The sequence below is a fragment of the Triticum urartu genome, chromosome 4, assembly GCF_003073215.2.
Source record: "Triticum urartu cultivar G1812 chromosome 4, Tu2.1, whole genome shotgun sequence".
NCBI classification, from domain to species: domain Eukaryota; kingdom Viridiplantae; phylum Streptophyta; class Magnoliopsida; order Poales; family Poaceae; genus Triticum; species Triticum urartu.
This window is the reverse complement of record NC_053025.1, coordinates 316,666,590-316,694,055: the sequence shown is the minus strand read 5'-3', so window position 1 is coordinate 316,694,055 and position 27,466 is coordinate 316,666,590.

The following is a 27,466-nucleotide window of genomic DNA, read 5'->3' as shown; positions in this document are numbered from 1 at the left end:
TTGAAAATAGCGTCAGTCCAGGGTTAGTTTCATTCAAATCATGCAAATTAGAGTCCAAAACAAGAGGAAAAGCGTTAGGAAAAGTAGATACGTTGGAGACGTATCAACTCCCCCAAGCTTAAACCTTTGCTTGTCCTCAAGAAATTCAGTTGATAAACTGAAAGTGAAAAAGAAAAACTTTTATGAACTCTTTCGCTCTTATTTGCATAAATAAGCTTAAACAACACCCAGGTTTTCAACCAACATTATAACTAACCATGCCGACAATAACTCTAAAATATTATATTGACTCATATCAATGACATAATCAGCTAGCGAGCAATAATAAGACATCTCGAATGGCAACACGTTGTCAAAACAATCATGATATAATATGACAATCGTGGTATCTCGCTAGCCCTTTCCGAGACTACAAAACATAAATGTAGAGCACCTCCAAAGTCCAAGTAGCGACTAAACATTGTAATTTATGGTATAAAAGATCCAGTCATGATGCACCCAACATTAGGTACACACAATGCATAAGTCATGACAGCTGCGCTCTCTCAGTTTCTAGTGCTTGTTTTAGAAGGTGATGACACAACATAAAAGTAAATAGATAGTCCCTTTGCAGAGGGAAGCAGTGATTTGCAGAGGTGCCAAAGCTCAAATGTTTTAAAACAGAGATAAATGATATTTTGAGACATGCACCCTTCTCATTTACTTCACGACTATCGGTTATCAATATCTCGCATGCTAAATAGGCTAGTGGCGGTTCCCAAGCGATAAAAGTAGAAGTTTTGACTCCATTGGGAGTTTTTGTTTGATTATTCAAGCGATTAACTCTTTTTGTATTTTGCAGTTTGGGACTAGGCATCCCTATTACTGCCCTTTTCTCGTGTGATGGCGAGTGAATAAACACTCGACCTGAGAATAACCCGCTTAGCATGGAAGATACCGACTACCTCCTATCGTTCCATGAACGATCCAGACACACAAAACAAATATTTGTTTGAAGTTTTTAGAGGTGGCACATGCAAATTTACTTAGGACATCAGGGTAATACCGCATATAGGTAGGTATGGTGGACTCATCTGGAATAACTTTGGGTTCAAGGTTTTTAATGTACAAGCAGAATCCCCACTTATTACAGGCGAAGGCTAGCAGTTAGATTGAGAAGCGGCCAACTAGAGAGCAACACTGATCATGATCATGCATTATGCGTAAGTAACATTGGACACTAGCATGAGTAGGATATGAACACCATGAACATAAATAACATAGAGGCTATGTTGGTTTTGATTCAACTACATGCATGAACATGTGCCAAGTCAAGCCACTCGGACATTCAGAGGAGGATACCATATCATCATACTACATCACAATCATTTTAATGCAATGTTGATATCCAAGATAAATCATTATTCACTCCTAGCTACTTATGCATGGCATGAGACACTGTAATCTCTAATTGTCATTGCCAACATGTTTAATCATAATGGGCTGAATCATGGATACTAGGTTAAACATATTTACACAAACAGAACAAGTCGAGTTCATACCAGTTTCTCTCTGCCATGACCAGCTCATCAAATATCGTCATTATTGCCTTTCACTTGCACGACCGAACGATGTGAAAATAATAATAGTGCAAGAGTGCCATGGACTAAGCTGGAATGTGCAAACATTTTATTCAATAGGAGAAGACAAGGTAAAATGGGCTTTTTATTAGTTCAACAATTATTCATATGAGAGCCACTAAACATTTTCATCATGGTCTTGTCCTCGGTACAACTCGAATAAAAGAAAAGAAATTCAGAGAAACACACTGAAATATTTTTGGAGTTTTTGGTTTTCTTGAACAAGCAAATAAAAGGGGAAATCAAAAACAAGGAAAACTATTTACACGGGAAAGCTCCCAACAAACGAACGAAGAACAAGGAAATCTTTTTGGGTTTTTCTTTTTAATACTACTGCTAAGCATGCATGGAAAATAAACTAACTACACCTATTTTTTTTGGTTTTTCTAAAGTATTTCAGACACACAAGAAGAAGGAAAAAATAAAATAAAATTTAAACATGGATGATTCATTGAAAAAGTGTGAACACCGACAAGATGAATAGGTGAACATGAATGTAATGTCGGTGAGAAACGCGTACTCCCCCAAGCTTAGGCTTTTGGCCTGACTTGGTAGTAGATGAGAAGTCTGGATGTAGTAGGGGTACTGAGCAGCGGGCATCCAGTGATCCCACTGCAGAGGCTCCTCCTGTGCTACCTCCGCAGCAGCCTGAGCGTTCCGGTAGGTGATGATGTCCGCAGGCATGATCTTATATCCGCCCCTCGCAACAGAATCAAACAAGGTAGGGGCAAGCAATGGAATAATATCTCGAGTTTCAACACTAAAGACCAGGTTATAAGGAATAGGAATGTTAGGATAATCTTGTGCAAGAAAATGATGGTGTTCCATGGCTGCACGGTCTAGATAAACCTTGGTCAGAGGGTAGTCGTGAGGGCGTATCCCAACATAAAAGTGGGCCGCCAAGCGAGTAGCATAAATCCCTCCATGTATTTTTCCCTGAGATTTATTATGGTGAGGCGACGAGCCACAATAGCTCCCAAGCTATAAGTGTTGTCGCCCTCTAATGCATGACATAAAACAACAAGGTCTGGTGAACTAAGTACACCCACCTTCTCCCTAGCAAGCAAGCATTTTGCAATAAAAAGTGCAAAGTACTAAGCAACAGGAAAATGCAAGCCAGCGACAGTGGTACCTGACACCCCTCTCTCAATTCCCACTGTCAAAGTGCCATAAAAGGCCTCGAACCCAGCCGGTCTAGGCTCGGCCAAGCTCCCATCAGAAGGGATCATGCATATGTCACAAAATTCAATAAGGGACTGTTGCTGCTGATGACCTTGGCCGGGTTGTGGATTATATCCTCCTTGGTTACCAGGATGGCCTTGACCGTGAAATCCTCCTCCACCTGAACCGGCGCTCGGGCCTTGGAAACTGCCTCCACCTGGACCACCACCTGGGCCGTGACCTCCATCAAACGCATTGGAATTTTTAAATGCTTTCATGATCGTACAATCTTTCCACAGGTGGGTGGGTGGCTTCTCCCTTGTGCCGTGCCTTGGAAAAGGTTCATTCAATAGTTGCTCAAGGGTGGGACCTGACCCGCCCGACCTAGGGGGTTGTCTTCCCTTGCGCCGTTGATTTCTGCCCTGTGCATTGGTGTTAGCAACAAACTCATCAGCCTTGCGTTTATTACCTCCTTGATTTGTCGGGTTATGCTGGTGACCCTTGCCGTTGCCGTTCTTCTTTCCCTTCGTTGTCTTTTCTTCGTCAGACACCGGGTCTTTGGTACTATCAGAATTAGCAAACTTGACGAGAGCCGCCATCAACTGGCCCATGTCATTACAGTCACGCTTGAGCCGCCCCAATTTCTGCTTTAGAGGTTCAAAACGGCAATTTTTCTCCAACATCAAAATTGCTGAGCCGGCATCCATCTTATCAGACGAATGTATTATTTCCTTGACCCGGTGCACCCAATGGGTTGTAGACTCACCATCCTCTTGATTACAATTAGTTAGGTCCACAATCGACATAGGCTGCTTACACGTGTCTTTGAAGTTCTGGATGAACCGGGCCTTTAACTCCGCCCATGAGCCGATAGAATTAGGCGGCAACCCCTTCAACCAAGTACGAGCTATTCCATCCAACATCATAGTGAAATACTTGGCCATTGCTACGTCACTGACCTCCAACAACTCCATAGCCATCTCATAACTCTCAATCCAAGCCCCGAGCTGTAAGTCAGTCGTGTAATTAGGCACCTTACAAGGCCCCTTAAAGTCCTTCGGCAGACGCTCATTACGTATGGCCGACACCAAACAAGGGACGCCTCCAGTTCTTGTGGCCACTCCTGCCTGGACCGAGGTTGCTGGATAAGCCAGAAAAGTTTGATGAGCCGCCTGATCTGCTGCCATTTGAACTGCTCGTTCCGCCTCTTGTCGAATCCTCTCCTGATCCACCAAGTTAAGGGCTCCAGCCCGCACCGGCTCATGCCTGTGTGGCCGGTTGTGGCGTTGAGCATTGCTTGACATGTCTGTGGATTCCATATGCCTACTGTTGCTCGGGCTCCAGCTTGGGCGAGGAGTTGAATGGATCCTGTCTCGACTGTAGGAGTACACATCCTGTTGTGCCAGAGCTGTTTGAAGAAGTTCTCTTACCCTCCGCGTTTCAACCGCCGCCGGTGAGTCGCCTTCCATCGGGAGAGCCGCTAAACGAGCCGACGCTGCGATGAGGTTTTCCAAGGGGTTGGAGAATTGACCCGATGGTGTTGGTACGTAATGAGGTGGAGCGGTAATTATACGAGGTGGTTCCATGGCATGCAGCTGAGCCGGTGCACCGGGTGTCGCGATCCGGTTTGCCTCTGGCGGGTTGCTTCCCCCAGCCCCGGGTGTATGGAATAGGTTCCTAGGATCAAGCTTCAGAGGTAGACGTGACTAAGTTTTCTGATGCCTCCTCCTCATGACCTCGTTTGACGCGTTGATATCCACCGAGAGCCGGAAGGTCTCCGCTTGAAGCTGTTGAGCACGAACGTCCAAAGCCGCCCGCTCTGCTACCATCCTGACTTCCTCTACGGCTAGATTTTCCTTAGCTTGCACCATCTCTTCACGTACGCGTGCCACCTCTGCGTCGTGCTGGGCTTTATCTGCCGGCTCTACCACGGCGGTCAACAGAGTCGTCAGTTTATCCATGAGATCCATTAGAATCGGAACCGGGGGGCGCGTGGGGTCTCCTGACCTGGCTGCAGCCGACCCAGTAGCTGTTGCTGCCGCTGCTGTAGAGTTCTGCCCGGGCTGTGTCCCTGCCATGAAGACTCTGGCCCAATTCGGTGGCTCAAAAGGGTCTAGAATACTGCTGCCATCAGAACAACCCTCGAGCATGCCGTCCTGCAGCTGGTACAAAGAGTCTGTCTCGCCCGTTGATGATGCAGTGTCAGAACAGACGGCCGTCTCACTGACCTCCGTCGATCCTTCAGAGTATTCACCGTCGTGGACGCAACCTACGAAGGCATGCTTCACAACAGATTGAACACGGGTGGTCCTTGCGCACTGAGCCGTTTCGATGAGGTTGGTGTGGACGTCCGACTCAGGGCCTGACTCGCTGATCCGGCCGATGAAGACGTGAATTCCGCTGAAGGGGACCCGGTACCCGTACTCAATTGAGCCGACCTCGGGGCCCCAGCCTTTGTCATCGATGTAGAGCTTGCCGCGACGACTCTTGGTCATCCGACCCACAGCGTATCCCTTGAGCCCTTTGAAGTTGCCCTTCAAGAACTCAAATCCACCGTGCGCTGGCCCCACAGTGGGCACCAACTGTCGTGGAGTTAACACGGCAGATGTCCTAGAGAAAGGACTTGATCGTAGGGCCACCGCAACTAGGAAGATTGAAGGGGTTAATCGGGACAAAGGACACAAGAGGTTTTATACTAGTTTGGCCCCTTACGATGAAGGTAAAAGCCTACGTCTAGTTGTGTTGGTATTGCTGGGATTTCGATTACCAAGAGGCTCAACTCGCCGGCTTGGTTATCGATCTGTTCTTTCTTGCCCTAAGCCGCCACCGGGTCGTCCCCTTATATACACGGGTTGACGCCTGGTGGCCTACGGAGTCCCAGCCGGCTCATAATCGTGTCCGGCTCGGTGACTTCCTTTACATGCCTTTCTTTACAAGTCTTACATACGGAGGTTCATAATATCAGGCCTTAAGCCGCCTCCAGGCCTTTGGGCCTTCTATAAGATTTAAACTATCAGCTTGAATGTTTACTGGGCTTCTTGTGTAACCCGCCATTGGGGCTGACCCGGCCCCTTCTGGGCGGGTCATAACTGATAGTTATTTCCCCAACAGAGGTGGTCCTCACGTTCCCAGGTGGCTTCTCGGTCGGAATGATGTGACCACTTCACTTTCAAGAATTTGATAGACTTGTTGCGAGTCTTGCGCTCGATTTCTTCAAGAATAGCAACGGGATGCTCATGATAAGACATGTCTTCTTGGAGATCAATCTCTTCGAAGTTGATGGTGCGTTCAGGTGTCTTGAAGCACTTGCGAAGCTGAGACACGTGAAACACATCATGCACATTTGCAAAGTTGGACGGAAGCTCAAGTTGATAGGCGAGATCGCCCCCTTTGCCAATGATCTTGAAAGGACCCACGTAACTAGGGGCAAGCTTCCCTTTGATACCGAGGCGACGAGTACCTTTCATTGGAGAGACGCAGAGGTAGACATGGTCTCCTATCTCGAAAGCCAAGTCACGATGCTTGCTATCATAGTAACTCTTTTGGTGCGATTGCGCGACTTTGAGATTTTCACGGATGACTTTGCACATTTCTTCAGCTTCGGTGATTAAGTCATTGCCAAGAAGTTGGCCTTCACGAGTCTCTGACCAATTAAGAGGAGTACGACACTTTTTGCCATAGAGAATCTCGAATGGGGCCTTGCCCGAACTCGCTTGGAAGCTGTTGTTGTAGGAGAACTCGGCATATGGAAGAAAATCTTCCCACTTCATACCGAAAGAAATGACACAAGGCCTGAGCATATCTTCAAGAATTTGATTTACTCGCTCCACTTGTCCACTAGTTTGAGGATGGAAGGCTGTGCTGAAGCGAATGTTGGTGCCCATGGCCTTCTGGAAGGAATCCCAGAACTTAGAAGTAAAGATGCTTCCATGATCTGAAGATATCAATTTCGGAATGCCGTGCAAAGAGACAATCCTGGAGGTATATAGCTCTGCCAACTGAGCTGCTGTGATAGATTCTTTGATAGGAAGAAAATGAGCCACTTTAGTAAGCTTGTCGATGACAACAAAGATATCATCATTTCCGCGTTTGGACGTGGGAAATCCAGTCACGAAGTCCATCTCAATATGGTATAATTTCCATTCTGGAATGGCAAGAGGTTGGAGGAGACCGGCTAGCCGCTGGTGTTCTGCTTTCACCCTTCTGCAGACATCACATTCATTCACGAACTGAGAAATTTCTTGCTTCATTCGAGTCCACCAATACGACTGCTTGAGGTCATGGTACATCTTTGTACTTCCAGGATGAATAGATAGGAGTGAATTGTGAGCCTCGTTCATAATGACTTTACGTAGATCACCCTTAGGAACAACTTTGATCCTCAAAGAATAGAGTATCTTTGTCATCAAGGCGATAGCACTTGTACTTGGGTTGGCTCTTGGCAATCCCATTCTTCACCTTCTTCACCATTGCATCAAGAAGTTGTGCCTCACAAATTTGATCTTCAAAAGTAGGAGAGACTTGGAGGTTGGCAAGAAATCCTTGAGGAACAACTTGGAGATTAAGTTTGCGGAAAGCTTCACAAAGATCTGGTTGGAAGGGCTTGAGAATCAAACTGTTGCAGTAAGCCTTCCTGCTCAAAGCGTCAGCAATGACATTGGCCTTGCCTGGAGTATATTCAATACTCAGATTATATTCTTGCATCATTTCGACCCAAGAGTCTGTCTGAGGATGAGGTTGGGTTGAGTGAAGATGTACTTGAGGCTCTTATGATCAATGAAGATGTCCACTTTCCTTCCCAACAAGAGATGTCTCCATGTTAAGAGAGCATGGACAACTGCCGCCAACTTGAGGTCGTGAGTGGGGTAGTTCTTTTCGTTGGTCTTCAACTGACGAGAGTTATAGGCCACAACTTTCTTCTCTTGCATTAACACAACACCGAGACCTTGCAGGGAAGCATCACAGAAAACTTCGAATGGTTTGGATTCATCAGGAGGAGTCAGAACTGGAGCTGTGACTAACTTCTCTTTGAGGGTGTTGAAAGCGATGTCACATTCAGGCGTCCAGACATACTTCACATGCTTCTGGAGGAGGTTGGAAAGAGGTTTCGCAATCTTAGAGAAATTCTCAATGAATCTTCTACAATAGCTTGCAAGCCCAAGGAAACTGAGGAGCTGCTTGACATTCTGAGGCAGTTCCCAATTCACAATTGCAGACACCTTCTCAGGATTAACAATAATGCCCTTGGCAGAGATGATATGCCCAAGGTAGAGAACCTCATTGAGCCAAAACTCGCACTTTGAAAACTTCGCATAGAACTGATGTTCTCTGAGTTTGTCCAGCACCAATCTCAAATGCTTGGCATGATCCTCCTTGTTCTTGGAAAAGACCAAGATGTCATCGAGATACACCAAGACGAAATCATTTGTGTAAGGGTTGAAGATGAAGTTCATCATGCGAGAGAACGTTGGAGGAGCATTGACAAGGCCGAAAGACATGACAGTGTATTCATAAGAACCATAGCTTGTTCTGAATGCTGTCTTGGGTATATCTTTCCGGGAGAAACAACTTGCATGACTTTGGACAATATCCGAGTCCATGCCGAGAATTAGATCAAAATCCGAGTTACCAAGAACAATTGGAGAGGACAGAAACTTATAGTCGCCAAACTGGACAGAGACATCGGGAGCAACCAAACTAGAAGTCATAAGCTTTCCGGGAGAAACAACTTGCATGACTTTGGACAAAACCTCTGTGTCAACATTGTGCTCCGATGCAAATGGGAATGACATGAAAGAATGCGATGCACCAGTATAAAAAAGAACTCTTGCAGGAATATCATTAATAGGAAGGTTACCCATGATCACTTCTGAAGAGTCCTCTGCCTGAGCTGCGCTCATCATGTTGACCTTTGCAAACTTGGAATTATGCTTGACCACTGCATTGCTGGCAGTTCTCATAGGAGGAGGAGGCGGAAGGCGCCTCTGGTTGAAGCATTTGTTTTCATAGTGCCCCTTCTGCTGACACTTGTTGCAAGTAACCTCTGAGAGCGGACGGTGATACGGAGTACTTGACCTTGCAGCATGAGACGAAGCTTTGTTGTGATAGCCTGGGTTGGATGGGTTGGAAGATCCATTGCCACCTTTACTCTTCTGCTGATAAGGCTGGCGGAACGGAGGAGGAGGCAACCAGAACTTTTGCTGCTTAGCTGCCACTTGAGTTGAAGAAGAAGAAGGAGTTGCATCCCTGACTCTCTTCTTAGAAGCATCGCACTTGAGCTGAGCAGCTTCTTGCTTTAGTGCCATGTTGTAGAATCCATCATACTCAGTCGGCTCAAAAAGCACAAGAGCTAGTTGTAGATCTTCTCTGAAGCCACCTCTGAATTGATAAATCATGCTCTTCTCGTCAGGGACGTCTTGTTTGGCGAAGCGAACAAGCCTCTGAAATAGGATGTTGTATTGGTAAACAAACATGTTTCCTTGCTTCAGATTGCGGAACTCCTCACGCTTACTCTCAGCAACACTTTGTGGAATGTGGTGAGCTTTGAAGTCTCGGCGGAAATCATCCCAGGTAATCACACGACCTCCTATGGAATCTTTGTATTGTTGATACCACTCAGCAGCTTGGTCTTTGAGTTGGAATGAAGCAAACTTGACAAAGTCCTCAAGCCTGACGTTGCTAGACTCAAAATGTTTGAAGATATCCACGAGCCAATCGTCAGCATCTGTGGCCTCGACACAGTTACTGAAGGACTTCGGCTGGTTTGCGAGGAACTGATTGAGGGTAGCAAACTGAGCTTGATTGTTTCCTTGGCCTTGATTTCCTCGGTTACGCTCTTGCAAGAGTTGCAAAAGCATCTGCGTGTTGGCGTTGGTGGCGGCCATGGTAGCTTGCCATGCCTCCGGAGGTGGAGGTGGTGGCGGAGGTTCCGGATTTTGACGCGTTGGAGGAGCCATCCTGAAGAGGTTGACATCCGTTAGCATCTTGAAAGACATATATTCAAGCTGAATCAATGGATAGAAATTGCAACATATAGCCTTAACATTCGAACAAGGATGAATGAATGAATTCCAAAGTAAATCATCACACTTCCATAAATTGAGAAGCCACTTAGATAGAGATAGATGAATAAAGCAACAAGGTACGGATATGAACAAATAATTGGTAAGGATTACCCAATCACAAACCAATATCCGCGGAAGAAATACTAGAGCTACAAGAATTCCCACCTATGAAACTCTTGAAATTTTCTGGTTATGCAATCAGGTGTTGGGGATACAGGGGAAGCATAATATCTCACCCAAAACTAGCAAATCCTACATCCAGCTGTATCCATCCTTCAACACATAACCAAGAAACCTTCGGAAATCATTTACCTCAACCTTCGAAAAGCATCCGTTATACGAGTTATGGCAATACTCTCGAACTCCCGCCCCAGTACTGGGTGGCGTCGAGGTTATCTCACCAACAACTGCATAAAGGAGATTTTCGATGTCGGCGAACTCAGGTATTCCAGAACTGCAACGATAAAATTGTGACGACAACACCTTGGAGCTCAACTCCTTGGGACACTGCCACAACCCCTGAATGTCAGGAGGCACCAAGAACAATGTTATTGTCACAAAGCCATCGGAACGATTCCAAGATACCCGCATGATCCTAAATTTTTTTCATGAAATTTGAGAAGAGTCAAAGCTCTACGTCAGGAGGCCTCACCAGAGCGATGAAGGGACTGGGGAGTAAAAAGAATCCTACTCTCCGATATATATAATTCTATAAGACTCAAAAAAAATTTCTAGACTCAACAACGCCACGATTCGATCAAGCAGGGGGCTCCTAAGTCGGGGAAGGCTCTGATTACCAACTTGTAACACCCACGATGCGGCTATATCTCCCACGTGTCGGAGCACGACTTAGAGGCATAACCGCATAGTAGGCATGTCGCAAGAGGGGTAATCTTTACACATCCCATGTATTGAATATGAAAGGGATAAATAGTTGGCTTACAATCGCCACTTCACACAATACATAAATATAGCATTACATCACCCAGAATACAATCAAGGTCCGACTACGGAACCAAAATAAAGACAACCCCAAATGCATATATCCCCGATCGCCCCAACTTGGCTCCACTACTAATCGTCCGGAAAGGAAACATAGTAACGTCTAGAATCCTCGTCGAATTCCCACTTCAGTTCGGTAGTGTCCCCTGCACTGGTATCGTCGGCACCTGCATCTGGTTTTGGAAGTAATCTGTGAGTCATGGGGACTCGGCAATCTCACACCCTCGCGATCAAGACTATTTAAGCTTTTGGGTAGGAAAAGGTAGTAAGGTGGAGCTGCAGCAAGCACTAGCATGTATGGTGGCTAACTTACGCAAATGAGAGCGAGAAGAGAAGCAAAGCACGGTTGGGAAGCTATAAAGATCAAGAAGTGATCCTGAAACTACTTACGTTCAAGCAATACACGAGACCGTGTTCTCTTCCCGGACTCCGCCGAAAAGAGACCATCATGGCTACACAAGCTGTTGATTCATTTTAATTAAGTTAAGTGTCAAATTTTTCTACAACCGGATATTAACAAATTCCCATCTGCCCATAACCGCGGGCATGACTTTCGAAAGTTCAAAACCCCGCAGGGGTGTCCCGACTTAGCCCATCACAAGCTCTCATAGTCAACGAAGGATATTCCTTCTCCCAGGACGGCCTGATCAGACACGGAATCCCGGTTACAAGACATTTCAACAATGGTAAAACAAGACCAGCAAAGCCGCCCGAATGTGCCGACAAATCCCGATAGAAGCTGCACATATCTCGTTCTCAGGGCACACCGGATGAGCCAGACGTCGGGTTGGCATAGACCATCGTTGCCCAGGGGGCGCCGGACATCGCCCAGGTTGGACCAACACTTAGAGAAGCACTTGCCCGGGGGGGGGGGGGGTAAAATAAAGATGACCCTTGAGTCCGCGAAACCCAAGGGAAAAAGGCTTAGGTGGCAAATGGTAAAACCAAGGTTGGGCCTTGCTGGAAGAGTTTTATTCAAGGCGAACTGTCAAGGGGTTCCCATAACACCCAACCGCGTAAGCAACGCAAAATCAAGGAACATAACACCGGTATGACGGAAACTAGGGCGGCAAGAGTGGAACAAAACACCAGGCATAAGGCCGGGCCTTCCACCCTTTACCAAGTATATAGGTGCATTAAAGTAAACAAGATATAATAATGATATCCCAACAATAAACATGTTCCAACAAGGAACAAACTCCATCTTCACCTCCAACTAGCAACGCTATAAGAGGGGCTGAGCAAAGCGGTAACATAGCCAAACAACGGTTTGCTAGGAAAAGGTGGGTTAGAGGCTTGACATGGCAATATGGGAGGCATGATATAGCAAGTGGTAGGTATCGCAACATAGCAATAGAGCGAGCAACTAGCAATCAAAGATAGAAGTGATTTCGAGGGTATGGTCATCTTGCCTGCAAAGTTCTCCGAATTGACGTAAGCTTGATCCTCGTAAGTGTACTCAATGGGTTCCTCGATCACGTAATCGTCTCCCAGATCTACCCAAGGCAAGAACACAAGCAAAGGAAACAACAATCAACCACGGTGCAATGCGCAAGCAACATGATGCAAAACATGGCATGATATGCGGGATGTGATATGTAATGCATATGCGTGCTCTGGAAGGAAAAGATTGAACCAGACCTCAACTTGGAAAACCAAGAGTGCCGCTGGAAAGATGAGTTGATTTCGGTCGAAATCAATATAAAGATCACCAGAATCGGATGCACGGTTTGCAAATGGCAAGCAAAACAATGATGTCACACTTCTGCGATTAACAGCACGATGCCATCTAGAATGCAACAATAAAGTAAGCTACTGCACTCGAACATAGCAAAAAAGCACACGGTAGTGATCTACTCAAGATGCTTGACAAAAGATGAGCTACGGCTAAATCACAAAAGAGCAGTTTCAAACAAGCCTTGCAAAAGTGCAAAAGATATCAGCATCACAGACTTAGTGAAAATAACATGTCAGGTATTAACATGAGGAATCAATGTTTAGAGCAAGAAAACAACATGCTACAGGAACGGAACGTAGCAAACAAAGGCATGGCATGAATCTACTCAAAGAATATAACAAAAGTCCCTTACTAACCATAGTCCAAAAAGGACCAGAAGATATTATGGCACTCATGTAAACATAGTAAGTTACGTTAACAGATTCAGACTTGTAGAAAACTGAGCATGACAAAAACAAAGTTATGAAGGCATGTTTGCGAGCTCGATTCACTCAACACAAGGCATTGCATGACAAGCTAAGCATACTACCAGTAAGAAGACATGTTCAAGAAGCTAACCATGTCAAGAACAAACTCATAGCATGCATGGATCAACTACAACAACCTTGGCAAAATTGAATAACATGTAAACAATCTGCCAGGAACATTTTATAGCAAAAGTAGAGCAAGATTGAGTCATGCTAGGGCACTCCATAAATGCAAAAAGGAGCATTGTTGGATAGAGCACAACCATATGTCCAAATCATCCTTACTGAACATACTCAAAAGAAGCATGGATCTCTCTGTAGCAACATGAATACATGGCATAAAAATAATAGCAGAGCAATGACTTAGTGAAATTCTAAGTCCCTGAAAACAACAATATTACGAGAGCTACTTTGCATGCTTGTGCTAGTCACCACATTGATCAGAAAAATACATGGCATACACCCTTGTAAAGATTACATGGCATAGCCCAAAACACATGTAGAGCTCATGCCCATAGGAAGTACAAAATAAATGTAGCAAAAATGACAAATGCCCATACTCTGCTAAGAAACAGGAACTAACATTTTATAGCACTCTTGAATCAACAATTTGGGCATCAAGATGGACTCAAATAAACATGGCACAATGGAACAAAATGAAGAGCACATCCAGATGAACATTTTGATATATTGCACGCACAAAACGGAGCTACGGATGCGGAGTTATGATGCAATGAACATGAGCTGAAAATGTTAGGGACTTGGGGAAAAACGGGGTCAACCTTGGGTTTTCCTGATCTGGATCTGGTGCGTGGTTCGAGGTTCGCCCGAGAAGGGGTTCACCGGAGTGGAGGGGACGGCGGTGGACGGATCCTTGCCGGAGACGGAGCGGGGAGGCGGCGAGGAGGCGGGACGGCGAGGGCGGAGCGCGGTGCCGGCGGAGGAGGCAGGTGAGCGGCGGCGCTGGTCATCGGGCGCGGTGGCGGTGCGGTCGCAGGCGAGCTGCGCCAGCGAAGGGCGAAGGCAGCGGCGGGCGGATCCGCTCGGGTGGCGCGAGATCCGGGCGTCGGCGGGCGGCGATCTAGCGAGAGACGGCCGAACGGGCCTGCACGGGCCTCCCGCGGGCTCGGGCAGGCCGCGGCGACGTGAAGCGGATGGGGACACGTGGTGGCGGTTCACTGGTGCGGGGGTTGGCGGCGGTTTCTTCCGGCGATGGCTGGACGTGTCCGGCGGCGCGGAGGAAGTTTAGGGTAGGGTTTCGTCTGGGAATGGAGGAGGAGGAGACGTTTTTATAGCTAGAGGGAGCTAGGAGAGTCCAAATGGGGTGCGGTTTTTGGCCACGCGATCGTGATCGAACGGCCGAGAGGATGGAGGGGTTTTGGATGGGTTATTGGGCCACTTTGGAGGGGTGTTGGGCTGCAACACACACGAGGCCTTTACGGTTCCCCGGTTAACCGTTGGAGTATCAAACAGACTCCAAATGGCACGAAACTTGACAGGCGGTCTACCGGTGGTGTACCTAGGACGCTTGTCAAATCTCGGTCCAATCCGAGGATGTTTAACACCCGCACACAAAAAGAGGCAAAAGGGGGCACCGGAGGACATAGGAGTGCCGGATTGCAAAACGGACAACGGGGAAAATGCTCGGATGCATGAGACGAACGCGTATGCAAATGAGATGCACATGATGAGATGATATGAAATGCATGACATAAGCAAAATGCAAAACGAAGACAAAACCCAACCACGAGGTAATCTCATAACTTAGAGCCGAAAATGGCAAGAGTTGGAGTACAAATATGGTAAGTTACATCCGGGGTGTTACATCAACAAGCTTCAAGCATGTAACCCTTTGGGATGGTTATCTTGAACTTGCCCTTGTAAACCATGATCATGAACAATTGATGTCATCCTCTCATGGACACTTGGAATCTTTCTCTCGATGCTAGCCCATGAGAACAACCTAACCCTCATAAACATAAACAACGTATAGCATGGGTTAGCACACAAAGTGCAATTGACAATTTCTTATCATACCACAAGATCCTATGTGATGCATCATTTGCACTTGTGTGTTGACCATTTAGAGTTCGATTCTTTGATCTTTATCTTGGTCAACCTTTTGCTTTACTCCATGCTTAATCCAAATGTCTTGATGGCCATATTTAATTCTTCACTATGCTTCATTTCTTCAAGACATGATTACCCATATCTTAATTATCATATGACCATATAGAGTTTATCCATGAATACAATATTGGTCATCATTTGTTCTTCTTCATGCTCCATCACAATCTCTTGAGAGGCACAACGAAATCTTCACATGAATTACTTGCTTCAAGACATAATCATCCATGACTGAACATATGAGCTCATCATGATCATATCTTCAAGCCATATGTAGAATCCTTCTCTTTAATCATTATCTCAAGGCTCAACCCATAAGCCTAAGCATGAAAACCTCTAAGATCCTTCAATGAACTCCATATAGATTACATCTTGTTCTTCACATGGAATTCATCTTGATCATATTTGATTCAATCATTGAGCTCTATCTTGATGCACAACTATATGTATATGGCATTCATTCTGAATCCATTCAATCTCCTTCTTGCATCGCCCAAGGAACAAGCCTTCATATATAACTTGATGCCATTGTTTCTTCATAGGAATTGTCATTCATTATCAAGTCTCAATGCATATATTTGTATTGGTGGATTTCATCCTTCAATTCATCCAGTATTCTTCATGCAATGCAAATGAAATTTCCTTGACATGTATATCTCAATACAAACATTAGTCCATAAGGATTGTCATTAATTACCAAAACCACACATGGGGACTACATGTACTTTCACGTTGTCGCTCTCTAGTTGGTCGCTCCTCAATCTTTCACTAGCCTTCACTTGTACTAAGCAGGAATATTGCTCACCCACTTCCTTAAACCCAAAGTTATTCCATATGAGTCCACCATACCTACATATATGCGGTATTTAGCTGCCATTCCAAGTAAATTTGCATGTGCCAAACTCTAAACCTTCAAATAATAATCTATTGTGTATGCCCGAATCGCTCAGGTAGCGACTGGGGGCTGTCAGTATCTTCCATGCTAGGTGGGTTATTCTCACGATGAGTGTTTATTCACTTGTCATTCACGAGAAAGTGGCTGGTATTCAGGATGCCCAGTTCCATGCTCTAAATCAAATCAAAATATAAATATCAAACAAAACTCCCCCAGGACTGTTGTTGGTATGGACGGTACCCGTCGATTCGGCTAGCCGTGGAGTGTGATTGTTGGTGGAGGGGGAGTAAAAACTTTACCATTCTATTTGGGTACCACCTATAATGTAACTTGCATGGAAGATAGTGAGATCTCTTGGTTGTTATGTTGACAATGAAAGCATACCACTCAAAATTATACTCATCTCATTTTTAAAAGCTCCGAGCTCTGGCACCTCTGCAAATCCCTGCTTCCCTCTGCGAAGGGCCTATCTATTCACTTTAATTGCTGAGTCATCACCCTCTTATAAAAACCACCAGTTAGAGAGTACCATTGTCATTTGTATGCTTTGTTATTAATTGATATTGAGTATGAGTGTGAATGGATCTCTTTTGGCATGAATTATAATGTCTAGTCAGTCCTTGATCTTCAGGGGTGCTCTGCATTTATGTTTGCAGTCTCAGAAAGGGTTAGCAAGATACCATTACATCATATTGTATCATGATTATTTTGAAAAGGTGTTGTCATCCAAGATTTATTATTATTGCTCGCTAGTTGATTATGCCATTGATATGAGTACATGTGAGACCTAAATGTTATTGTGAATATGGTTAGTTCATAATCTTTGCTGAAAACCTAAATATTGGCTAGACATATTTGCAACAACAAGATCAAACAGAGTTTGTAAAAGTTTTTCTTTGTCACTTTCAGTTTTCCAACTGAATTGCTTGAGGACAAGCAATAGGGTAAGCTTGGGGGAGTTGATACGTCTCCATCGTATTTACTTTTCCAAACTCTTTTGCCCTTGTTTTGGACTCTAATTTGCATGATTTGAATGGAACAAACCCGGATAGACGCTGTTTTCAGCAGAATTGCCATGGTGTTATTTTTGTGCAAAAATAAAAGTCCTCGGATTGACCTAAAAATTTATGGAGAATATTTTTGGAATATATAAAAAATATTGCCGCAAGAATTTACCAGAGGGGGGCTACCCAGAGGCCACAAGCCCTGGGGGCTCGCCTACCCCCCTAGGGTGCACCCCTAGGCTTGTGGGCCCCCTGGAGCTCCTCCGGCCCTAATTCCAACTCTATAAGTACCTATTCATGAACAAAAAAATCGAAGAGAAGGATTCATCGTGTTTTATGATACGGAGCCGCTGCCGCCTCCTGTTCTTCATTGGGAGGGTTGATCTAGAGTCCGTTCGGGGCTCCGGAGAGGGGGATTCGTCGCCATCATCACCACCAACCTTCCTCCATCACCAATTTCATGATGCTCACTGCCGGGAGTGAGTAATTCCATTGTAGGCTTGGTAGATGGTGATGGGTTGGATGAGATTTATCATGTAATTGAGTTAGTTTTGTTAGGGTTTGATCCTTAGTATCCACTATATTCTGAGATTGATGTTGATATGACTTTGCTATGCTTAATGTTTGTCACTAGGGCCCGAGTGCCATGATTTCAGATCTGAACCTATTATGTTTTCATGAATATATTTGTGTTCTTGATCCTATCTTGCATGTTGTAGACTCCTATTACGAGTTATGATCCGCATACCCCAAGGTGACAATAATTGGGATTCTTTATGATGACTATCGTAGTTTGAGGAGTTCATGCATTCACTAAGTGCTAATCACTACTGCAGGATGCTGCTAATGCGACACTACGGTCAGAGATCCTTCGACGAAACTATGTGTGATGCAATAATCGCAAACAGTGATGTAAAAAACCTGTCAAAAAGGTGCAAAACGTTTATGATGGAGGATGCATCAAACACGATTTAGATTTTAGTTGCGTGTGCGATGCAGGGCATACTGTTCAGTTCAATTAACTGTTTTTGATGAGGTGGAACAAAAGAAATGGGCAGCCAGATGAAGGTGTGTGTGATATACATCATAGGGTTCACTCGGATGAACTGTTTGTGATTAGGCAACACAAAAGAAGCGGTCAGCCAGATCAAAGTGTGTGCGATATACGACATGCGGTTCACTCAGATGAACTGTTTATGTTGAGACAAGAGAACATAAACGGTTAAATATATCAAGATGTGTGTGATATGCGGCAAATAGGTTTGTAATCAGAAATGTGTGCAAAGACCGATAATAACACAGACGATTGCTTCTAATAAAATGTATGTGATATGCTCTGTCTACACAACATCTATTGGCCATTGGCCTCGATGTCCTTGTTTTCTTAACACATGTTAAAGAAGGTCTACCGCACTACTTTTTGACAATGTGAGATACGTGGCATACAGTTGATCCATCCGACCTATTTGTGATGGAATAAGCATGTGTGTTGTGGGCAAACGCTTGCTAGTATTCAACCTTTTGCGATTGATGAATTCATCACCGACGGGTTCCCTAGTGTGGTCCGTGTTCATCTGATCATCATCTACTTCGTGTGCTAGCTCAATGTTCCTTCTATACTAAGTTTCCATTAATTGATGGCATTTTATGAACACGCCATCGTTTCCCGCCATTTCCTCACATGTTTCCCGCCACCTAGCGACATTGCTCATAAACCTAGGTGGTGCGCGACACACGGAGGTGACAAGCGCAACCTGTAGCACATCCACGTTTTCCAAGCATGCCAACCCACCAAAGCGCCACCTTTTCCATCAACTCGCCGACGAGGAAAACAAGAAGGTGCCATGGCCTGTCGAGGCCGAGGCGCTCCCTGGCAACACGATGGACGATGTCGTGATGCGCGTCATCCCCAGGGTTGAGCAGACGTTTGGCGCATGGTGCTTGAGCGCCGCAGATCAAGATAGGCATGTAAGCGCCAACAGGCTGAAGCTTGCCACACAACATGATCGATGGCGCGCCGCAAAGCAAGCTAGGCGCATCCGCGCCGATAGGCTGTGGATCGCCGCACGGCAAGACCGTTGGAGCGCCGCATAGCGAGAGGCGCGGTGTGCCGCATAGCAAGAGCGGATCCATCAGTGCTTGCCGGCTGTTGACATGGCGTTGTAGCTGGGTACGCGTCCCGTCAGTACTGCCATTCCTGCAAGGAGTGGGCAGAGGCCCTCTGTGCCGTACTTGCACCAGAGACTGGCCGCACCGTACTTGCACCGGACGCCCGCCACGCCATTCGCATGGGTCGCGCCGTTCGCCTTGTCCACGGCCCGCTCGATGCCAATGCGCTGGTCGGTAGGCTCGACCGCCTGCTTGGCCCAGGTGTCCACCTGGACACAGTAGATGAACATGGCCGTCGCATCCTCGTGTTGGTGATCGCCAATGAAATAGCCAACTTGGAGCTCGAGATCGCGCTCCAGATGTACCGCGAGCGTGTTGACCGCTTGGACGAACGCCTGCACCAGCTCAGGCAGAGCCAAGAGCTACCGTAGGCAAGGGCTGCTGGTCATGGTCTCATGGACGCATTTTATTTTGTTAAGTCATTTCAACGTGGATAGTTATGTATTCATATGTGACACCCGGATAATTAAGCTATAGTAAACTCCTGCTAATGACTGCCAAGTCATCAGAATTATGTTACTAATCATCATTTTGTTCCAAATCAAATTCAAGTTCAAATTCAAATTTCTAGTCAAATTATTTTCTTCAAAAAGACAAAAATGTCCGTTGGGATGCAAATATTCACTAGCTAATTGTCGTGGTTTTGTCACGGCAGATGTCCTAGAGAAAGGACTTAGTCATGGAGCCATCGCGACGGGTTAGCTTGAAGGGGTTAAAGCGGACACAGGGACGCAAGAGATTTTATACTAGTTCGGCCCCTTCGATGAAGGTAAAAGCCTACGTCTAGTTGTGATGGAATTGATGGGGTTTCGATGACCAGGGAGCAAACAAGCTTCGCCTATGTCTCGAGTTGTTGTCTGTTGTCCCTGAACCGCCGCCGGGTCGTCCCCTTATATACATGGGTGACGCCCGTCGGTTCATAGAGTCCCAATACCGGCTCATAGATGTGTCCAGTTTGGTCTCTACTTATTCCTAACTTACAATACAAGTTAAATACCAACACCGGTTTACGGCTACAGGCCTTGAACCGACTATGGGCCTTGAACCCTCATCTGCCTTCTTGGGCTTTAACATACTTAACTACTGACGAAGTTAACCCGGCCCAGATAGGCTGGTTTACGCCCAGTAGTGATATCCCCAACATTAGGCCCCAGATTAATTTGAACATGTTCATGTCAATCCTTTAGCAAAAATCTTCATCTTCAATATCTTCTTGTAGTTTGTTGAACCGCCATGACGTCATCTTCTCTGGTCGTTGTAAACCGGCGTGACGTCACTTGTTATAAAGGACCTTAATAGGTCTGCGACAATTAAGGCGACATCTTCGTTTCCAAACCCACGGTCCCTTGATTTTCGCGCCTGACTCCTGTCCCTTGCCTTATAAATAGGACCGAAGGGTCATTTCTTTTTCCCCTCCGTGCCCTTGTGCTTCGTCTTCCTCGCGTCGCCCAGCTTCGGAGCTCCGCCGCCACCGTCAATCTCTGCATCAACCTTGGCCGCTGCATCAACATGGGCGCACCAGAGCACCGCGGCAACCTTCCGCGTCTTTCTCATCTCCAGTAAGTCTTCTGTTCTTTTCAACACAGATCTGCTCTAGGGTTTCATGTTCTTCTAGTGTTCATCGCCTGTTTCGTGTTCATACGATAACTCCTAGATGCATCTATGAATCCTTACTCTGTGTAGCGGTAGCTTTTAGCATCCGCCTTCAGTTTCATGCCTCAAGACCATAGATCTATATGTATCTCTGCCCATTGATTCAATACTATTCTTTTTTGAACCTTGAATATTTTCCTTATTTTCTGAACTTGCTTCAGATCCGTCGCTGTAGAGAAGTCTTATGAAATCTGTTTCTGTAAACTTACTCATCTGCTTCAATGTTTAGACCAGACGGTTTAACTTTGTAGAAAAAATTGCCAAACCGGTATATACCATTAGTCCCCTTGTTGAACCGCCAGATGTTGTTGCTTCATAAAACTCTGGTTTAGATAGATCTGTCTCCGGTTTAACATTGCACATACCAATGTACCTTAATCAATGCATTTTTGAACCGGGATCATCTACCTTGTAGATTTCATCATGGCCAAGCAAGTATATGAGTGCAACTAGGTTCCTTCTCGCGTCACAGAGGCTCAGCTGGACGATTTAGTCCTGATCGGCGCCTTAGGCAGCAAAGATACCATCCATTGGAGGGCTCCTGGCAAAGAATGCCCTCCCACACCTCAAGAAGGAGAGGTCGTCGTTTTCGTAGATCACTTGGCCCGGGGCTTTAAGCCGCCCGGTTCTAAATTTTACCGGGACGTTTTAGCCGATTTTCAACTCCACCCACAAGACACTGGTCCCAACTCTGTTACCAACATGTGTCACTTCCAAGTGCTCTGTGAGGCGTTCTTTCAAGAGGAGCCCACAGTGGAGTTGTTCAGAGACTGTTTCCATCTAAACCGCCATACTGAGTTTTCTGATGGTTCCAATACGGAATTGGGCGGTGTGGCGATTCAGAAAAGGAAAGAGGTCACATACCCTCATGCCAAGCTGCATAGCCACCCCAAAGAGTGGAATCAAACATGGTTCTATTGCAAAGACACCTCCCCTGCTGGTGAAAATCCTTTGCCTGGCTTTCGTCCGGAGCGGCTTAGCAATACACACCCCTTTCCGCAAAGGTTGACTGCCAAAGAGAGAAGCAAATATGCTCCTCAACTGTTCAAGCTCAGAGCCTTTATGGCCAACGGTTTAACAGGGGTTGATCTCGCTCGCTGTTGGATATCATGGAGCATACTACCCCTTAGTCAGCTCTCCGGTTTGATGTGCGAGTATACTGGCAGTGTTGATGACCCACTGCGACATGCCAACATCCAGCTCACCGATGAAGAAATCACAGAGGCTGTGAATAAGATGCTGAATGAACCGGAACACATCTGTGCTAAAACCGGCCTGCTTCCCTTCTGTGCCACCAACAAACCGCCAGCTGTAAGAGTTTGATTTTTCTTTTTGCTGAATCTGTTATTGATATATCTGGTCATTGTTTAATATCAGTGTCTGTGTAACCAGGGCAATGATCCGTTTTGGAGCAAGAAACTGCCACAGGAGAAACCAGAAAAACCAGACAAACCGGAAAGAGCAACCCGGCAAAAGACTAAAGCTGTGAAGAAGACTGCCCACAGGAAAAGAACCACCGCATCCTCTAATCCGGCCCCTGATGATGATGTGGATAATCCGGACCTTGAGGTAGGGCTTGACTCACTTGGCTTATTTTTCATGCGTCTTATTAATGATCATATTTGTCAGGATGATGCCGAAGTCAGCCATGCTGATGCTGTAGAGGTAATTATTCTCTCTTCCAATTCAGAACCTTTGCCTTCACTAAAAATCCGTCAGGCAAAACGGAAAGTTAAATTTTCTCATCCTCTTGCTTATTTGGATCCCAAATTTCTTATGAAGACCCAACAGCATGAAGCTCGTCGCACAACCCGGCACAGCAGCCAGGTAGTTACCTTCGCCGGTTTACCGAGTAGTCCGGTTCGGAAACGCCATTCAGAGGTCTCTAATTTGCTTGTCAGTGCTTGTCCTAAAGCGGGCTGCTTTCGTCAACCTCTTAATCCATTTGACTCCGATTACCAGGTTACTTCCCACTCATCCTCTGGCGAGTCATCGGCTACTCAGCTGCCACCGCTCAAAACGGTGCTTGGGTAAGCTATACTTATCATAATATTTGCAGTACATCACCTTGGAACACATGCTGTATTTGATTTTGTTATTCCTTTCAGGGCCAAGCCTAGGCCAAGCAAGAAGGCTCGCCTGGACAAAGCGGCCGAAGAGGATGCCGTCCTTGAACCGGGCAAAACACCAGATCTTGAGGCGGCTATTCCTGAGGATATACCCAGTGATCCACCGCAGCAAGACTATGATCTTATTGCTGAAGAGAGACCTATTGATACCTCAAGTCCTGTCAATCAGCCCACAAGCTCCATCCGGATTGAGAAATCCACCGGTCCGACAAAGCCTACTGACAAGCAAACAGCCCCAGTGCAAACCGGTGATGCCAAGGATGATGAGGTTGTCATTACTGGCATTGGCCATACAGAACCAAGCAATCCCGTCGCTTTGTCCAAACGTACTGCCAAGGAAGAATTTGCTGCCTTTGGCAAAGGCAAGTGGAATGCTGATCTGGCGACTTACGCTGCTCTGAACGCCCAAGATATCCATTCCGGCTACCTGAATCGGCTGTATACCAGTCGTGACTATGAAGCCGGTCTGGTTAACATGATGAAAGATAAATATGAGGTAACTTCCATATGCTCTTTCCTGCTTGTATATTTCAATTCTTGTTGACGCTCCTAGCCCCCGAGGGCCGGTTTGTGATTTTCTTTCAAACCGGGACTTACTAATATAAATCTTAATGCTTTGAAATTCGCTGATGTAGTCCCCAAGGGCCGGTTCAACTTAGCGTAGTTAAAACGGGACTTTAAGTAATTGAGATCACCGCATCAGAATATATACGAGCAAATAGCCATTAGCCCCCAAGTGCCAAGTTGAATACTTGTATTGATCTTGGGACTTTGTAAGTAATTGAAAGATGAAGATCGAATATGCATTAGCCCCCAAGTGCCAAGTGCATAACTTGTTATGTGGTTGGTACTTCAATCCTTGTACCATTTTGTTGAATCATATAACTGTCTGCATGCAGGCTGAGCTGAAGACGAAAGAAAGCCAAGTCGCCGATCTCCAAGAAAATCTGAAATCCCAACAAGCTGAAACCTCCAAAGCAAAAGAGGAATTAACCAGCGCTTTAAGCGCCATGGAACAGTTTAAGGAGAGCTTCAAGAAGAAGCGGGCGGATTGGGCCACTAAAAAATCCGCTTTAATCAAACGAGCAGAAGATGCCGAGGCTGCACTAAAACCGGTGGCGGATGAACTGACCAGCATAAAGCAGCACGTGCATGCCATGACCACTACTATCTTTGGTAAGCCGATTTGACTTCTGAATTGATTCTGCCGTCTTACAGAGCTACCGGTTTGTTAACCCTTGGTGATATTTTAGGGACACGCATTGGTCACTTGGGGTCAGATGTGCGGAAGAAACTGAAAGCCGCCTACACGTTGATCGAACAGCTGTACACTGGTGCACAACGAATCATCTATACTGCATCCCACAACAAGCCGGCGCCCACTTTGATTCAGGACACTCTGATGAAACTGTCGGTGCTTCTTGCCCGGATTGAAGAGCTGAAGAAATCTGTTGCTCGAACCTGTGCGATCAATGCCTTAATCCGGGCAAAAGCTTGGGTGCCGTATTTTGAACCTATTGAAGTGGCTCAGGGCTATCCTAGCTTGAAGGAAGACGGGTCAGAGTTTAGTGAAGCGGATCTGCGAGCAATAAACCGGGAGGTGCGTCCGCTAGCTTGTCAATTGGCTGAAGAAGCAGACTTGTCTCATTATCAAGCCCAATATGACAATCAAAACAAGCGAGTAGCTGCACCAATTCATGAAGCGGAAAATATTATCCCTCCAATCCGTAAGCATACTTACGCTCCCGATATTGACCTGTCGTTACTGATCCATGATGAAGCTGTCTTTCAAGCATTAATGGGAATCGACTGGACAACTGTTGATTTCCAGCCGCTGGGTAGAGAAACTGAAGCTGAAGCGGCGCGGGATGACCCACAACCATCAGGCTGGGCTGGTGACCAAGCTTGAACCAGAAGCTGGTTTAAAATTGTTTCTCCCTTGAGAAAAACAATGATCTTATTGTGGGCACCGTGTTGCCTTGTAATAGGCTAGCTGATACTTTTGATGCTGATATGCCTTCGTGCATAATTACTGCAACTTGCTCTTCCTTTGGGTGATGAACTTTCCAAAGTACTTTCTGCAATAAAAATCTTAAAGTGCCACCACGGTTGTATCGTCAGGCGGAATATGATGTCTGCATACATCAAAACATCCGAAATTTTTAAGTATATAACCAAATTTTGAGATACATAATACCTGCCATCGTTGGACGTGAAGTTGGCGTGGCCAATCTTGAAGCGGAGTTTTATAAACCCACACTGTTGGAGGAGATAGCAGCTCCTGTATATATATGATGCCGGTTTACCATGTAAATCGTGCCGGGTTATAATAAACACCGTGTTACTCCGTAATAGGATGTTAACAAAATATCAAACCGAGCAAATAGTATCTGGATTAAAATGGACCGTGTACCGTCAATAGACAGTGTGAACCGGTTTAAAAAACGCAATAAAAAGAAAGAAATATCTTTCAAAGAAAAGTGTAAAGCAAAGGCAATGACAAAACTGTTTGCAAAAAGAGGCTTATTTGAGCGGATCAGATGGCGTTACCATGGTCGAACACGACCAAGCTCCCGATAGGTGTAGCTATGGTTCAAGTCAGCCAGGTCCCCAAATGAAACCATGGCATTTATGCCGATCAAGTGGCATGGCAATGGTTCGGGTTCGACTAAGCCCCCAAGTGATTCTGTGGCCTTAGGCCGATCAAGAGGCATGACTGGTTCAGACGTGACCAAGTCCCCAACTGATCTGGTGGCTCTCGCCTATCAAGAGGTATTGCATTGGTTCGGACACAACCAAGCCCCCAAGTGATATAACATGATGCTTTTGAAAAGATAACTCAAGGGGTAAACCGGAGGCCGCTTTAGAACAACTCCGTGTAACCACACATGATGTAAAAGAACAGATACCCCGCTTTAGCTGAGGTTCCGGTTTATTATATTTAATCATAATATATACATTGTCGTAATATGTACATAAGTAGAGCCAATGCCTCGGGTATAGTAAGGCCGAAGATGAGCTATGTTCCACGGCCTGTTGGTCTCCTCCTCTGATGTACGTGAGTCTTTATGCTCTCGAATATCGATCAGATAGTATGACCCGTTGTGCAGATTCTTGCTAACCACGAAAGGCCCCTCCCAAGGTGGGGATAGCTTATGCATATCAGTCTGATCTTGGATGAGCTGAAGCACCAAATCTCCTTCCTGAAAGGTTCTGGTTCTGACTCGGCGACTGTGATAACGACGAAGATCCTGTTGGTAAATCGCCGATCGGGCGGCTGCTATGTCACGCTCTTCATCCAACCGGTCCAAAGCATCTTGCCATGCTGTCTCTTTGTCCGCTTCAACATAAGCCGTCACACGAGGTGAATCATGACGGATATCACTGGGGAGAACTGCCTCCGCTCCATAAACCATGAAGAACGGTGTGTATCCTGTTGATCTGTTGGGTGTGGTATTGATGCTCCATAACACAGATGGTAATTCTTCTACCCAACAACCCGGCGTTCTCTACAAAGGAACCATGAGCCGGGGCTTGATGCCTCTCAAGATCTCTTGATTAGCCCTTTCTGCTTGACCATTGGACTGTGGGTGTGCCACTGATGAAACGTCAAGCCGGATGTGCACCCGTTCGCAGAACTCCTTCATGGCACCCTTGGACAAATTGGTACCATTATCTGTGATGATACTGTGTGGAAAGCCAAACCGGAAAATCACCTTTTTGATAAACTGAACCACCGTGGCCGCGTCACACTTGCTAACTGGTTCAGCCTCCACCAGTAAACAAAGATATGTGGGTCTTCTTATCTGTGATGATATGGTTGGGCTGGATATGGTGGGTCTTCTTATCTTTGGACCTTTTGAAAGCCCAACCATATCCAGCCCCCAAGTCGCAAAAGGCCAAGTAATTGGAATCATTCTCAATTCTTGAGCCGGCACATGAGCACGTCTTGAAAACTTTTGGCAACCGTCACATCATCTGACCAGATCCTCCGCATCAGCATGAGCAGTTAACCAATAGAAGCCATGGCGAAACGCTTTAGCTACCAAAGATTTTGAACCGGCGTGGTGACCACAATCTCCTTCGTGGATCTCATGAAAAATTTCACAGCCTTCTTCAGGATACACACAGCGTTGAAACGCCCCTGATATACTGCAATGATGCAACTCGCCATTGACAATAGTCATGGACTTGGACCGCCGGACGATCTGTCGGGCCAGAATCTCATCCTCTGGTAACTCGCCCCGGTTCATGTACGACAGGTAAGGAAGCGTCCAATCCGGAATGACATGAAGAGCTGCCACCAATTGAGCCTCCGGATCAGGAATAGCCAAATCCGCTTCACCAGGGAGCTTGACCGACTGGTTGTGCAGCATATCTAGAAAAACATTGGGCGGGACCGGTTTGCGCTGAGAGCCCAGCCGGCTTAAAGTGTCCG